This window comes from Ixodes scapularis, unplaced genomic scaffold, assembly GCF_016920785.2.
Source record: "Ixodes scapularis isolate PalLabHiFi unplaced genomic scaffold, ASM1692078v2 PGA_scaffold2__306_contigs__length_199485367, whole genome shotgun sequence".
NCBI classification, from domain to species: domain Eukaryota; kingdom Metazoa; phylum Arthropoda; class Arachnida; order Ixodida; family Ixodidae; genus Ixodes; species Ixodes scapularis.
The window spans coordinates 66,619,332-66,635,776 of NW_024609857.1; positions in this window are offsets into that span (position 1 = coordinate 66,619,332).

The following is a 16,445-nucleotide window of genomic DNA, read 5'->3' on the forward strand; positions in this document are numbered from 1 at the left end:
GATACCAGGTTTGCTGGGAGCTTCTGGGCTATGTTCTTGTCACATTGGGCTAAGGAGATGTTACTCAGAACTGGTGCCACGCATGAGCCTATGCATATTCCTTTTTTCTGGATATATGCCTTGTTGTTGAACGTCACTACAGTGGAGGTGAGGTAGAACTTCAGAAGCTCCATGAATGACTCCACGGAGATACCGCACTGATTTTGGAAAGACACAGTTCCATGCTTCTCGATGCACGCACTGGTTGCCGCAAACATTTCCTTGTCTGGGACTGAGTAAAATAAGTCTTCCACGTCAAGCGAAAACCCATACCTCACTGTCGTGCCATCTTGTTTAAGGTGTTCTATCAATGTCTGCGAGTTGGGAATCAAAAAAGGATCGTTGATTTCAAGATTTTTAAGGTGGTCTAGAAGGAATCTAGACACAGCTCCCTGCCATGATACTTTTTCTGTTACCACTACTCGAAATGGGCAACTTTCCTTATGAGTTTTTGCTTTCGAAGCAAGAAAGCCTGAGAAATTTTCGAGGCAAAAACTATAATCGAAAAAGGAGACACGTGCATTAGCACACCATCAATTTCACTGTCTGAGAAAGAGATAGGGTACCTCAACCTTTTTTCTTAATCTGGATGCTTTTCTTTAATTTTATTTTTCTATCAGTCCTGATTTTTCTCAAATAATTTTTTATCATTTTACGTGGGAAAACAATGGAAATTTTAATTTATTAAATCTCCTCTCATTTTCGTCTTTCTCTTATCATGAATTAAACAATCAGTTGTTAGTAAGCGCCTGTCCTGTTCATTCTTTGTACTGTCCTTGTCCTTTGCGCTTTTGTAATTAAGACACTACCTGCCTTCATCATGCTGTTATTGACTATAACTTCACAGTGCCTTCACGTTGTCAGTCCACTTCACCTCAGATGGAGCGCGGCGCCAGTCATCGTGATCTGCAGCGAAACCACTAGAGATGTGCAAAACCCGTTTGGTACCAGTAATGCAGTCCGAGTTGGGACACTTGGTGAGTGGCATATCAAACGTACGTTCGCACGCCCGCGTCGCTTTACTCCATTAATCTTGATTACGGGTTGTCTGGCTTAATCGTAGTGTAACGACTTTTCGCTGGCTCTGAAGGAAAGTTCGTGTGCGGCACTCTTGCATCCGCAGCGTACTCCCCTGGGCCTCACTCGCAGCGACAGAGCGCGAACGGCGAGGAAACCCAGACGCAATAGAACCTTACCGTTGTCGTGGCCGCTGGAGAGGAGGAGGAACGCGAGCAGCAGAAGCAGCAACAGCACGGCTATGGCACCCGCAAGGTAGCCCAGCCAAGCTGACCTGATGAATGAGATGACAACTTTGAACGAACGCCATCTTTAATTCCGGGTTGATAGAATATGCGTGTCTTATGCGGAACCTCTCCCCTTTCCCAATAAAAGAAAGAACGCTCGACATCACACGTCGAAAAACACGGATTCAAAACAAACGCCCCCGTAAGTACGAGCAGTCTGCCTGCGAATGGCAGGAGAGGCCTGACTTCATCAGATTATATGCGTGTTAGCCATAAACAAATGCAACCATGGTTGTCCCGACTGGTGCCCTATGCGCGCAAGCACGTGCAACGTGCGCGTGAACGTAGCTTTGGCAAGCTTGCAATCGCACAGGCGTGAGCAGAGTTATGGCGGCAGCCGGTCTTGCATTGACGTTACATTAGTCGCCGTTGCTCCGTATCATGCTCGGGCCCGTATTCTCTGCAGCCTACATTTCTCATTCTCGAATTTGTTCTTCTCAGCAAGGTTTGCCGAGAAGGACAAATTCGATGGTGCGAAATGTATGATCCAGAAAATGTGGACACAGGTGCAATATAGGAGGTGACGGGTTAAAAATTAGGCGGCAGAGGCACCCTTGAAGGGATTCATATTATTCTGCCAGCCAATCGCTTCCATTTATTCCTTGACTTTACTGATGTCTCGGTTTGGCGCACTATCATTTTCAACATGACGCGCGCTGTTTTCAACATCGGCGCCGCCGAGGGACGCCGACTTGACGATGTGGCCCGGGTTTTCGTCGCCGAGCTGTGGCAGTATCCGCTCTTGCACACGGCAGCTGACGTGTTACGATGTGAGAATTCATCGGTCGTCTCAAAACAGTTTTGAAGTTCCTATTTATAAAGCGTAAAATCGGTCTGCCTTTGAAGCGCGGCGACACTGGTTTACGCTGAAGATCAGAAACCTAGCCAGTGCAGTACCACTCCTGGGGTCTTAAACATGTATCGCACAGTAGTGATACGATAGTGATACACGACCGCAGGACGGTACAATACTCATTCTGTTCGAAATGAACAGGGGAGGGCGATTAAAGCCAGAATCCTTAGGTCACGGTGTCATATGTTCTGAGCGCTATCTTTCGCTCCTCCAGGTGCTCCGAGCTGCGGTGCGCTAACATACACGGCCACCGACCCCCTAAAGTTGTCTAGCCATTCAGATCGCGTGAGCCCCGCTTGACGAGACCGACGTAAGTTGTGCCGATGGCTTTTCTTGATTCCTTTAATCTGGTGTCACACTGCTCACAGATAATACAAAAGGCGGTCTGCAAACACAAGGCTGGGGTTCGAATGCCGCGTGCCAAGTTTCTCCTTGAACTCATTGTCAAGCGGCATCGGAAGCGCGGACCTCGTGGTGACTCGCGTTCAAATTTGTATACAGACTTTCTTTCGTATGATGTATAAGCAGTGTGACCCCGGCTTAAGAGGCTATGAAACGATTTTTCTTATTCGCTATATATTATACAGAATCACTCCATAACTTGCAGAAGTGTTGAAAGTTCGGCGAGATGGTATGATGAAATGTGAACAGAACAGCACACAAAAAGACAGGGACGGATAAATGGAACATGCAGACAAGAACACAAAAAAGGAACATGCACAAGAAGACGAGGACGAAGAAAAGGAATAGAGCTTGTGTGTTGTGCATGTTCCTTTTCTCTGTCCTTGTCTTTGTGCGCGCTGTTTTGTTCACCATGTCACTCCATAACGTTAATAACCGAGTAAACGTTCCCTAGTTTTTTTTTTCTTTCGAAGCTATGGCAGTCGGCCAATATATTCGAGAAATATGACCATCGTTCATCCCCTCAACTCAGAGCCAAAGCAAGCGGCCACGTGGACTGCTGCCTATCCTATGACTCCAACGTCAGTAAGAGCCACGCGCTGGGTTCGGCGAAAAAGAAAACGCGTGCTGAGCTCCTGGCATTGTTGGAGCTCGGCTATTCTCATCACCGCAGGGGTTCGACACGAGCCGCTACCCGAGTGTCCACCGAGCCATTGATTGTTACGAGCCGAAGTCGAGCGCTCCCGCAGTTCACGTGTCCAATCCATGAGCCGCGTTCGATTGTCGTCAGGCGGGTGGTTTTGATCCTACAATTACGTAATGAAGCTTTGCGAAGGCAAGACTGAAAGGAATAGTCCCATTTTACACTCGTAATTTCACAGCGACCAAGAAGCTTCTGAATCAGTGGCGGTTCGTGCAAGTATACCTGGGCCAGACTAGGCGAACGTATACTCGCACGCACCGCGTTTTTGGTGTGCGTCAACAATACGTGTCTGCAAAGTCATGAACATTCAAGCCCAATATCGTTTCATGACCTCTTTAAGTGTTCTCCCTTTAGACAAGCCGCGTTCCAAAAATCGTGGGGAGGACAGCGTTTCCCCCCGTTAGTTTTTATTTGGTGATATGAGAATTTAACAGTCGTGTAGTTGATGTTGCAATGCTCTGTGCCCCCGCTTGGACAATCGCGTAAGCCTCGCCCGTCAAGACTGGGACAAGCTTCCTCTGCGCCAACGGCTTATCTTCGTTCGTGTAGTATTCAACCCTAGGAAAACGTTTATCACAAAATGGAAGCGGGAGGGCGGGAGAGAGGGGGGGGGGGGGGGGGTCTTCGCGGTGGCGTTACAATGCTGCTGTGTCTGCTTTGAATGGGACACGCTGCGTGAAATACTTGAGTGACCCCACCGTCATGCTGCCTCACCGCACTTCGTCTGCTTAACTGCTCGCGTTAATAAATGAAGGATGCCTACTAATGAAGGATGAAGGATGAATGAAGGATGCCATAAAATCTTTTTTTTACCCTTGGACTTGGCGCCCTTGCCAAGTCTGGTCAGTGCGATCAGTCGGGTGATACATCAGGTAAGTAGCAATTGCCTTCTCCAACCATAGTCGCACATGAACGTGTCTTGCTGTCGCCCTCAACAACGCGGTGTAGAAATTTTTGCAGCACTTAGCGTCGTAGGGAATACCGCAGGTATCTTTGCCGGCTTGCAACAATTTCGTCCCGTTCGAAAACCAGCGAACACCGCTCCCTCCACTCGCGCCCGAAAACGACGTTGCCGATGTGGACACGTCGCGGAGCAAAGAACACTACTTTTCCTCAGCGTACTCATTATGCCTGAGGGGCGGAGCACGTACTGAATTCTATACCTGTCACTGACTATATATCGGTCGACAATAAACAAAACGAATGAGGTAACTGGATGTTTGCGAGTACTTACGAGGATGCTACAGGAAAAAAATATGGCCGGTGACATAGATGAGTTCAAATTTGTCTCACTGAGCGTTTCGTACAATACGTTAGCTGTTAAACCCCACATTTCACTTCACACAGGTTGCATTTTTATGCCGCAAAGTTACCTAAAAATCTAATAATTTATTTTGCAATCTTTTTTTATGAGAGTATCCCTCTGGGCCTAAGGGGCATTGCATGTATGAGTGTACAGTCGATAGCAAAAGTTTGTGGGACCATGGGAGCTCCGTCCGAAATAACTTGTTGCGCCTTCTGTAGGTGCACGACCGCTCTCATAATTCACGCTTTGAGAATGCACTTCCTTACGCGTTCGCAGTCATGTCTTTTAGAGCAAAGCTGTTTATTATTAGGGTTCCGATCATTCTTGGTATTCGTCAACAAAAACTCAGAGCGGGCTCGCACCGCCCTCTCTTTGTCGTCGTTCCAAGCCACTTGCGTGTCTAGTTTCCTCTCCTTCCGCCGGGCGGCGGTCCCGCCGCGTGTGTCTAGTTTTCTCCGGCTCCTCGGGGCGGCGATAGTCCTCGACATGTGTGTGCGTACCTTTCGTCACGATGAACAGAGATCAAGTCAATAAATCTGTTCGTACCTTTGTTCAAAATTCTGTGTCACGTCTGTGTCGTGTGCTAAACAACTTCGATGGTCATGCACCTTCGCAGAGTGGAATGGCTCATGATTTTTTACTCGTTTTCTCCGACGCACACAAGAACAAGGACTGGCGCGAGGTGCCACGATATGTGGAGCACATAAGCTTCGTCACTGACGGCTAACAAAGCCGCACTTTGCGCCGGTCCTGGTTCTGTCGTGCGCGTCGGACTGAAGAGAGTGAAAAAAATGCATGACCGCGAGCACGAAGGGACGCCCATGCGCAAAACGTGGTTTTTGAAAGCGTTGGCGCTCATTCATAAGTCTCAGCGAGTAATTCTTTCTGGCGCTACCATGTCCCGCATTTTTTTTTTTTTTTTTTTTTTTTTTGCAGCCGACTGGCGCTTAAATTAAATCAAGCGGGGCAAACCTCCCAAACTGCAAGAGGGAGACAGGAAACGCTTATTTGCCATTCCAGAGTTTGAACCCACGTAGCGCGCCAGAGAAATGCTTAACACTGTAAATTACACCTTTGCAGAGAATTTTAGATTGCTACGTGCAGGCGCTGAGTTTTACGGCCAATTTTAGATCGGGCATGGTTATTTCGGTTACCCTATATATGGCCGTTCCTCCGCCGGAATAGGCTACGTGAAGAATGACGCATTTTCTGGAGGAAGAGACTACAACACGCGAAAAGAAACATTATAGTCCGCAGAGACAATCTGTGATTTGTGCAGCATGTAACACTCGCCGAATTCGCATTTGTATCGGTTACGTCCAAAGTACCAAAAATAGCAGCGAGAGGAACACCGGGACCATCGCGACTCACGAAGGCTTCACTAAGCTACTTTTTTGCATTTCTTGGTACGTTCTATATGGCAAGCACCTCTCCCGCTGACTTTGTCGTTGTTCTAGATTCAATCACTCTGAACGCAAGCAACGCAAGTGTCTTAATGAGGCTTTACTACTGTGCCTTGATGAAGAATGTCCTCTTCTGTGAGCACGACCCCCCCCCCCCCCCCCCCCACCCCCCCCAACATAGCCCCATAACCCATTCAAGGCAGTGAACGAACAAAGGTACCTCTCCTTATCGTTTACAATTTCTGAGTTATTAGGGAGTTTTAGAATAACGTACGCAATTTTAGCGCACGCTAGCGCTAAATTTAGCGCTTGTATTAGCGCACGCGACGCAGGGGAGTTTTAGAATAGCGTTTCTCCGCCGCGACGCAAAAGCCTAAGCATCTCGCGCTTGCGACGCCACCAAGATAGTCAAATTTTTATTTCACACACGAAATGATGTAACTTTAAAAGAAAACGAGTTTTTTGGTCCAGAGTAGCATTTTAATTTGTTTAAGCATGAGAACACGACGCGAGCGGTTGACCGGTCGTGTCCGCTTGCGTCGCCTCGGCAAGAGAGGTCTCGTGTACTGACCTTCGCACATCGTTCCTTCGCCGTGAAATGTTCGCGCGTCGCAAGCATCAAGTTGCCGGTGATCGCTGCCAAACCGAGTACAATGTCGTCCCGTATTGAAAATTGCAGTCGCGAGGATGCCGCCGACGTCGCACTCACGACGCCGCCAAAGCAGCCGCCAACATAATCCTGGAAGCCGCCATTTTTTTCAACTGTGCTCGTCTTGGCTTTAGCCAACTTCCCATCACGAATCCTCCTTGGAGAAGCGCAAAGACTCTTTGCGTACGCACGCTATTTCCGAGAAATAGCGCGCGCTAAAATTGCGCACGCAAAGCGCAAAACCTGGTTTGCGTTCGGAGCATGCGCAGTGGCGACGACGCTATTCTTTGCGTACGCAAAGCTTTAGCGTACGCTATTCTAAAACTCCCTATTAATGAGCATAAAACAGTGTTATCTCAACCAGGTATAAAATAAGTAAGCGCTGCTTACGATTTTCGGCCAGCACCTCCTGCGTTGTTTCGCTTACTTCTGACTGTTCTAAAAACAAGAATTAGTACATGATCAAAGGTATGCTGCGTCACAAAGTGCACTTTGCATCAACTGCTATAGGGCGTATTCACTGGATGTCATATTTGAGGGCGCTGCTTAGAACGAGCTCACATTATTAGGATACACAGACCGGCAATCTTGATGGTGTGGAATGCGCATTCCAAAAGAACTTTGTAAGCTCGCCAGAAACACGCGCTCAGCGGTTCCGCACACAGCTATGGCCGCCAGTGAATACTTTGTATATGTGCGTTAAAAATGTTTAAGGTCATGATCCTACAAATTTTCTAATAACGCTTGAAGGAAAATAGAAAACTGGGTTCGCACTGCTCACACATCATACAAAAAAACACTCCGCAAACGCGACTCCCCAAAATATCCGTGGTTCAAATGCCGCCTGCTAAGTTTTTTCCTTCAACTCATTGACAAGCGGCATTCGAAGCACGGATATCGCAGTGACTAGCGTTCGAATCTGTATGCAGACTGTCTTTCGTATGATGTATAAGCAGTGTGACCCCCCGGCCCCCCCGCCCCTCCCCCCCCCCCCCCCCCGGCTTTACTCGTGAAGTAGTGGATAGTCACGTTAAACACAGAACAAAAATCTCGCAGTTTAAAAAAACTCAGAATCTCATGATTTAAACCTTCAGACAAGGAGAAATAAAATAAAAGACGCGACGACCCAAAATTTCAAACGCAGTTGAGCCGTAGCTGATACTTTCACGTCAGGAAGGGGTAACCAAGCACCTTCGTTCGGAAGCCGATTATCCAGGAGCTAGGCAACGCGATTCTCAACAGACCGTGGTACCCCCGTTACTGAAAGTTGCGAATAGACGACTGACCAAACATGACACATAAAATGACGTAAAGCGACACAGCACCACCATTTGGCGTACTGCAATCCGCATGCGTCCGTTCGTTTTTTTTTTTTTTTTTTTTTTTTTTGCAGTTGTTTGCTGTGTGATTGTCTGATAAACGGCTGATAAAGCACGGAGTTGTAAAATGAGGCCCCGAAACAAGTGCACGTAACACCGAATATAATTTTAGCCTCCCGAGACAGCGTTTTGCAAAGTTTCGAGCTCCTGCAAGCCGATGTCCAAATGTGATTTAAATTATAAATATGTTGTCTCTTCTTCGCGCTATATATGTGTAATTAGGAACATTATTACACGCATCTCTACTAGATAAATACCAAGCATGTTCTTGACAGTTAGCAGCCCGACGTTTCGAAACCGATTTTTTTTTTTTTTTTTTTTTATTAAAGGCGACACGTGAAGAACAGCTCCTTCTTTTCCATCTACGGTGTGTCGTTTACTTCGCTCACTTTTTCTTCTTCGAGTGTCCTAGTCCGTCAAAGGAGCTGTGCAATAATTTCACTGCTTCGCTTAAATAATTTGAGAGTTGGTGTCCCGACCTTTCTGAATTAAAGAACAAAAAAAAAACGCTTTTGCCTGCATGTCCTAGATTTTATTTTAAAAATGGACAAAGATTGTGGTTTTCAGCACCTCTCAACTCCTTCACCATCTTCCGAGTCACGTGCGCTGTGACGTCAATGGGGGTGGCGCGGGGTTCCGGTGAAGCTCTCTCTCTAAAGCCATCAGTGAGCAGCGAAAACTCACCCGCTCAAGACCACGTGAGCACGTGCTTCCGCAGCGGGATCAACATGGCGAGAGGAGTGAAGTCTTGTGTCCGGGTCCGGCCATCCCCGTCCGACTCTGCCCCCTTTCCCCTCCGGCTTCTCGGGACAGTTAGCGGTAGCAGGTAGAGCTGACCGTTTTGTTGACCTCGGAGAGATGACGCCACTAAAACTTCGTATAATAAAAGTTTTGTAGATGATACCAGGTTTTTTAGACATTCATACTCATGTTAGAACAAGATTTACAGAAAAATTACCTTTTATCGAGCAGCTATTTGTACAACTTCCTATACTTTTAAAAGTCCTCCATTGACGTCATGCCGCGTGGTTCTCACGGCCGCCGCTCGCGGCTTCAGGTCGGGAAATATTCAAATTTTTGCATCGCGATTACGCGGTGGAATAGCAACATTTTAAAGGAGGAGTTGTGTTTACTGTCCTTTGTGACAAGATAAACAATTTTAAAAGTAGAAGATGCAAATTCTTTTCACGTTAATATCGTTAACATACGCGGATGGTTAAGTGCGTGTCGACCTATTTAGCCCGACCTATTGAAACGTCGGGCTTCTCACTGTTTAGGGCTTGGTTGGTGAGGGTCTGTATTTCTCAAATTTTTGACCCAACCCGACGGAGGTATGTCAAACGTGTTAACGCCTAAAATATGCATATTTAAATATTTCCTTTTGCAGTAAGGCGTCGTGTATGGGATCCTTTAGAATAATACCATTTATTATTTCTCTTTCTGCAGATTTCGTGTATATACGTTCACATCTATAATATGAGCACACAGCCCCTTTTGGCATATCCCGCCGACCCGGTTTTCACACTGCAAAACAGCGAACAGAAAAGCACGTTTCCGCAGACTCAACAGATGGTGTAATTCTGAGTATCGTCCTCCCGTGTTGGTCTCAAGTTTGTTATACGAACTTTATTTAGGCAAATTTATCGATAACAATAAAAAAATATTTTATTACTGCCTGAAGATTTCGCAACATAAACAAAGGGCCCATCACCCTCAAGATATGCGTCATAAGTAAATGCACCCTTAAATTATCCGAAATAGGCTCTGCAAATCTTTTCCGGCGTTTGTATCGTTTCAAGGCACGTCTTTGAGTGGCTTGCGAGAACTTTAAACTTCTTTTTTTAGTTTGAAGCTGATATAAATAACATATGTGTTCCTGACGCATACTCAGCTTCAAATGTAAAAAAGTACGTATGTTGTATCTTTTATGTGATGAATAGCAATTTTATGCGTGTGTCTGGGGGCTGGACGAGAACAAAATACACAGTGTCGCGTGGCGGAACTAACACGATCGCACACGCAGACTATTAGAAAGTGACAAATTAAGTGGCTCCTATGTCGAGTAGAGTATGAAATACTACTTTTTTATTTAATAAAAAAATAAAAAATAAGCAAGGGTAATACTTATTTCAAATTGAATCGACCGACATCTTGTTAAGAACAAACCTCAAACGCCAAGCTCTGTCAAAAATGTTCACTTCAGTGCGCGCTATTTTAGGCCAGAACTGATCTGAGTACGTAGATCCCTCTTTTCTGCATGACTATTCACCTGCATCACGATGCTGCGTGTAAACAATATAGCTCAGAAAAGGAAACATTGTGATTCCCGCTCAGTGTTTCTATAAAAGGTAGACTGCAAAAGTTTGTCCTAAAACGTTCCTAACATTTTGAATATAATATTGCCTTAACTCAGTTGCGTCGTCATCATATTTAGTTTGAAACGCATTTTGCAAACTAAATTTCAGGATATATATGGCGAAGACGGGCGCCGATTTCATGATTTGATGCACTGTAATTCCTACGTTTAATAGCACAACATGATTCGACTTTTAATACTGCGACACAAAGTTGTACCAATCACGGGTATTTTAAGTGACCTACCAGACTGATATCCTTTCGATTGAGGTAAAATATATGGGACTGAGGTAAAAAAAACACAAACAACAGAGGTTGAGTCATTTGTTAATTTAGCTTTTCTTTTACTGTGTCATCGAAATTAAATTACGCAATTTATTTCTGGTACCTGAAAATAAAAGTGGATTTTACTAATGATAAAGAGATATATTGTGTCTATTACCAAAAGAACCCGGAAAATATGTTCTCAACTTAGCGGTTCAAACCGGTTCGAACCGTTATTTTTTTCTCCCCGGAGCTGAACCGGAACTGAATCGAAAGTCTTAAACCCGAACCAGAACCGAACCGATAAAAATTTCGGTTCGACACTGTGCTCCCAATGTCGGCAGGGCGCCTTCGATGCTTGAATTTGTCCCAATAAAAAGCTTTCACATAGCTTGACGAAAAGATTGCAGACCAGGTAGTTTAAGGACCGTGGTAATATCTAATATTGTATTATTGCCGTCTAGAATTCTTCCAGGAATTATAACTGTCTGCAGTTTTCAACAGAATTCAGTTTTACAGCATTTTTTTTAAGAACATTGGAGAGAGAGCGCAGACGCCGAACGGCCATGAATGTTGGGGATGTTTTCACGTGCTGGATTCACGGTGATCACATAAAGTTGACCTTGTTCCGCTTCAAAATAAAACAACCTTTTTTAAAAAATATTCAGAGATCAATGCATTGCATCTCATTTAGTCTGCAGTTCAGCCAGACCAAAAGGCTCTGTTTACAGGCGCAGAAAGTCGTCACATACCGAAGTCCTGAGAATCACCATAGCCGCTCGTATCTGTAATTGATAATAGATATAATATCAGTAAACACATTCCTAAGTACTAATTAATAATCTGTATTCAAAAACCAACATTTTTCTTTTATTACTTTTATTCTGATCAAACGAATGTTGCACCCATCCAGCCCATGACGTATAACCCTCCCGAATAAACAATCGAAGGCAAATTATGAACCAAAAATTAAGAGCTGTGCAAAATGTTTATGAACCAGAGTAAACATACTTTATTTTCGGAAACTTATAGATTACAGCGAACCTGTTTTGTATCTGTGTTACTGGGTTCCGTATTTTTGGAATGTCGCCAATATAAGAATATTTCTCATAGTTAGAAAAATAAATACTAAGTTTATGTTCATATAAAATATTAAGCATATTGAAATAAATGAAAGTTAAGTTAGCGTTCATGGGGCTAAAGCTGCTGAGGTTCTAGGCCGCCAAAAGAGATATGTTGCAATAAGGCTAGAGAAAAGAGAAGACTCTAATAGTCGGCGTTAAAAGTGTACAAAATGAGCGATGAATGTTGTTGTTGTTGAAAACTTTACTGGACATAACAGGAAAGATTAGGAAGGGAAGAGGGAGTTAAAAAAAAGTGAAAGCCGCTTACAACTCCCTGTAACGCCGAATTAGAGCGCAGCTCTTGAGGAGGAGGAGGGAAGGGCACTGGGGGAGTTAAACTAACCAGGGGGGTCACGTGACCTTGGGGGGTCACGTGACCCCCAATGCCGATGATGTCATCACTGACGTCACTGATGACGTCATCAGTGACGATGACGATGCGGGTACCGATGACGTCATTAGTGACGTCACTGATGACTTCACCAGTGATGATGACGATGACGATGCGAATGTCGGTGACGTCATCAGTGACGTCGCTGATGACGTCATCAGTGATGATGACGATGACGATGCAGATGCCGGTGACGACATCAGTGACGTCACTGATGACGTCATCAGTGATGATGACGATGGGGATGTCGATAACGTCATCAGTGATGATGACGATGACGATGCGGATGCCGGTGACGTCATCAGTGATGATGACGATGACGATGTGGACGCCGGTGACGTCATCAGTGACGATGACGATGACGATGTGGATTCCGGTGACGTCATCAGGGATGATGACGATGACGATGTGGATGCCGGTGACGTCATCAGTGACGATGACGTCATCGGGGGGTCACGCGACATCGGCGGGGGTCACGTGACCTCGAGGAGGGGGTCACGTGACCTCAGGGGAGTCACGTGACTTCGGGGGGTCACGTGACCTCGGGGGGGTGACGTGCCCCCCACGAGGTCACGTGACCCCGGGGGGGGGGGGGGCTCGCGCGGTGCATTATCGGACATTTCCCATGATGCACCGCGCGGTTACGGCGACGGCGACGGCGACGGCGACGCCGCTCAAGCCGGAAACGGGCCCCTAAGAGCTGCGCTCTAAAAGATAGGGAGTGGGTGTATGCCCTCATTCCAGGGCTCCAATAGCGGCTTGGGCATGCAGCGCGCGGGTCACCAGCAGCTTTTGCACCTCGATGATTTCACACTGCAGCCCCGCTTCTCACTCTTGAGTAGAAGGCTCCACCAGTGAAGCCAGTCCAGGGATCTTCTTACACTTCCAAGTAATGTGATGCACGTCTGCCCAGGGGTCACCACAGAAGGGGCAGGCTCCCGGAGTGTACCGGTCGGGGTACCACTGGTGCAACTTGGCGGGGGTCACAAGAGCGCCCGTCTGGAGCCTTCTCCAAGTCCATTCTTCTTCCTTCCCAAGCCCCCCGCATGGGCTCGGGAATACGCGCCTGTCGAGTTTCTTCATTTTGAGTGCCTCGTTAAAAGAGAGGTCCGTGTCCACTTGACCACCCAACTGGGACAAGTCCCGGAGAATACAGCCTCGGGCCGCAGCATTTGCTGCCTCATTCCCAGTGTTCTCCGTGTTCCCCCTGTGACCAGGGGACCAGATCAGATGCACCCCCTGCACTTCTGTCTTACTAAGTATTCTATCAGCGACTGCGCACACCATCCCACGAGCGAAATTTCCACATGCTTTCTTGGAGTCAGAGATGACAGTCGCCCTGGGGTTGCAAACGACCGCCAACGCAATCGCCGCTTCCTCAGCTTGCCCAGCCGACTCTACTCTGCCCGAAGCTAATCTTAACACCCGACCCTGGGCGTTAGCCACCGCAAATGTGGCGACTCCGTTTTCTGGGCCGCCACAGTCAACATATAGCGTTCCCTTTTTGTGATCCCATGTCTTACACAGGGCCTCAGATCTGGCTTTTCTTCTGCCGTCGTCCTTTCCTGTTTGCATATTCCTCGGGATACGACTCACCACTATTTTCTGCCGTATTTCTGCTGACAGCTTATGGTCGGGGACAGTACCCGTATGCGTTCCCCCCGGACTGCCATCCCGCGTTTGTCCATGAGCCACGCCCCGTTCTTCGTGGACGCCAACCTCTTTAGCTGAGCCACGAGGTGTGCTTCGTGAAGCTCGTCTATTCTGTTGTGGACCCCTAACTTTAGTATTTTGTCGGTCGCTGTCCTCCTGGAAGCCTAGCGCATTCTTGTATGCTCTTCTTATCAAAACATCAACTTTTTTTGCCGGTCCGCTTTACTCGAGACCAAGTACGGTGTGGCGTAAGTGATTCTGGGGGTAATAAAGGCCTGCACGAGTCGCATTGCTTCTTTCTCTTTTATGCCCCTCCTACGATTTCTTTCCCTCCGAAGCATGCCACAGACCTGGGTGGTCATGGTGTCAAGTTCATCGGTAGTCGACTTGTTGCCCCTGCCCTGTCGAATGAGCTGGCCGGGGATACGAATCTCCGTGGGCTTAGAGACCCGTTTCCCGCTCACCCATACCTTAATCTGTTCCGACACACGTTCATAAGGGTTCCTCAAAACAAGTAATTCTGACTTCTCCGGTGCACACTTTAGACCGCACTCCTTAGCGTAGTCTTCTACAATTTTTGCAGGCGCCTGTAGTCTTTCTTCAATCTCCGCGTCGTTCCCCTCCCGACACCACAGGGTGATGTCGTCGGCGTAGATAGCGTGTTCCACACCGGGAACCGCCCCCAGCGGCTCCGGCAAACCCCGCAGAGCCAGATTGAAAAGAAGCGGAGATAGAACAGCCCCTTGAGGCGTCCCCTTTGAGCCGAGCTCGAAGGTATTAGATTTCATGCTCCCTAAGGTTAGAGTAGCCTTCCTGTCCGTTAAGAAACTTCATACGTATTCGAACGTTCTCTGTCCGCAGTGTATCTCGTTCAGGCCTCTGAGTACGCTGGCATGCGAAAAGTTATCAAAAGCCCCCTTTTAAATCAAGAGCGAGAATACACCGTGTTTGTCCCCTGGAAGGGCTCTCTAAAAGATCGTTGTATATCCACAGGAGGATGTCCTGTGTTGAGGTATGAGGTCTAAACACAAATTGAGTATGGGGCATAAGATTTTCCTTCTCCAAGTACCTCATGAGCCTAGTGTTTAGTACCCTCTCAAAAGCTTTACTCACGCATGAGGTAAGTGAGATGGGTCTAAGATTTTCTAGATTTAAGTTCCTTTTGGGCTTGGGAATAAAGCGAATGTCGGCGGTTTTCCAGCAAGCTGGCGTGAGTAGAGTAGTTGAACTACGTCCAAGTCTGCTTTGTAGCACCATTGGCACAAGTTTTCAGAGCAGCTTCTATCATATCAACGAAAGGAAAGGGTGGCGTCACGATGCCCGCTGGGACAGCGGGATTTACATCTGCCGCGGTGATAAAAAAACTAAGGAGAGAGCAACGTATTGCAAAATCGCTGACGGCAGTGCCTGCATCACAGGTGACGTCACTGCTGTGACGCCAAGCGAGGGCGAAGATATCGACGTCATTGACGCTCTTGTTCTGGTCAGTTTCGGTGTGAAAGAGCCCGCGGGAATGAAATAATTTAGCCAGAAACGCGCGCAGAAATTGTTTGTGCCTTTACTTCGCTGTGGGGTTGGAGCATATTAAGGTTGGGCTTCAATTTCGTAAATTTAATTGGCCCTCTAAAAACAATTAAAAAGTTAATTAAAATATCTCCGTTAAATCGTCGCCTAGTTGCACAAAATACTTGGTTCCTAGTGGGCGCCAGGTCGGGTATGCTAATGGCATAACTAAAAGTGCCCTAACGGAGCTCTGCTTTTTTTTGAAAATTTGCTGCAGCTAGAAAAAACACCCTGTATAGTTTGAAAAGACGCTGAGAATCTGTCACAGAGACTAAAGAAGGCACGGCGAAGCAAATGGTGAGATCCGTAGCCAACAAAAAACGATACAAATATGCTGTCAAAACAGCAGACGTAGTGTTAATTCGTCTTACAACCTGAACCGACGAACCACTCAAAGAACAAATAAAAAAAAGAGTCGGTCGTCGTCTTACTTGTGTAAGAACATGTACGCTCCTCATAGTGTCTGGCCACCTCAAACATATATTCTAGGAGCACAAGTAAAACACTTAAAGCGTTTTTTAGTAACATGCTCATTGGCATCTGCATATAGACTGTGCCCAGAAGGTGTATTGAAAGCACACGTGTCCAGTGAGAGGCCTCGGTAATTGATAGGACACCGATTTTTTAAAACCAAGTTGGCTGGCGAACGTTTAAAGTAACAATGACTTTCTAACATTTTGTGAACCGCCATCTCAATAAACTCTGAATGTCTATAAAACAAGAAACGACAATTACAGCAAACATTGAAAAACCTAGTTGGTTTTCCTCTTTGCCTCGGCACCGAAATGAGCAGTCACGTTGTTCGTGGCGTAAAATTTCACCAAAACCGGAAAGTTTCGGTGCAATTAAAAAAAAAAAAAAAAGATAATTAAAACTCACGAGATTGTTTTTGAGCTTTTAAAAAATAGTGGCCCAACTAAATTTTGAATGCTCAAAAAATCCAAATACGAACCTGTTTTTTTTTTTTTCACTTTTGTTGCGGCAGTTTTTGTACCAGAACGGTATTGGTACATATACAACGTACATACCAGATCTTCCACTCATCGGGCTACAAAAC